This window comes from Chenopodium album, chromosome 9 (genome assembly GCF_948465745.1).
Source record: "Chenopodium album chromosome 9, dcCheAlbu1.1, whole genome shotgun sequence".
Lineage (NCBI taxonomy): Eukaryota > Viridiplantae > Streptophyta > Magnoliopsida > Caryophyllales > Amaranthaceae > Chenopodium > Chenopodium album.
This window is the reverse complement of record NC_137842.1, coordinates 27,708,715-27,709,327: the sequence shown is the minus strand read 5'-3', so window position 1 is coordinate 27,709,327 and position 613 is coordinate 27,708,715. Positions and strand designations below refer to the sequence as shown.

The following is a 613-nucleotide window of genomic DNA, read 5'->3' as shown; positions in this document are numbered from 1 at the left end:
ATTACTGAGTCCCGGGATTGGTTTTCACTAAATTAGGAATTTGGTCTTGTATCTATTTTGAGTACTTATAACATTGGTTACTATTATGGTTATTATTAATAAAGAAGAGTATTTGAGTTTCCGCTACAAAGTATTGTTATTTTTAGTAAGTTGAGTAGCCTTGCGTAATCACGCGGCGGTGATACGCCTAAGTCTATCTCTACGGTATAATTATACGGGTAATACTAGTATTTCCGTAGAGGGAGATTTGGGGGTGTTACATCGCATGAGCAAGCTTTGATTTTATTCATTATGAGGAAATGCTTGTACCAACTCCTTGAACCTTTCCCAAGCTTTACTAAGACTCTCATCCGTTTCTTGCTCAAACGATGCAATCTTCCTCCTTATCTCGGCAATATTTTCCTCGGAAATAAACCTCTTCAAGAATGCCTCGACTACCTCTCTCCATGTTGTGAGAGAATTTGGCCTCACTTGCTTGATCCACTTCTTAGCTCTACCCGAAAGAGATTTTTCAAAATAGATACATTCTAATGTACTATTGAGAAATTTGATTGGTTTGAATCATGGCACATAAATAAAGGAATCTATTAAGGTGGTCAATGGGATCTTCACT

At 37.2% G+C, this 613-nt stretch overlaps 1 non-coding gene across 1 annotated transcript; it reads left to right on the top strand.

The window, feature by feature from the left end:
- The first annotated feature begins 284 nt into the window (after positions 1–284).
- On the top strand, positions 285–389 carry LOC145561181 (small nucleolar RNA R71). The gene has a single exon (XR_014093744.1). It is a non-coding gene; the product is annotated as a small nucleolar RNA R71 (small nucleolar RNA).
- The last annotated feature ends 224 nt before the right edge of the window (positions 390–613 follow it).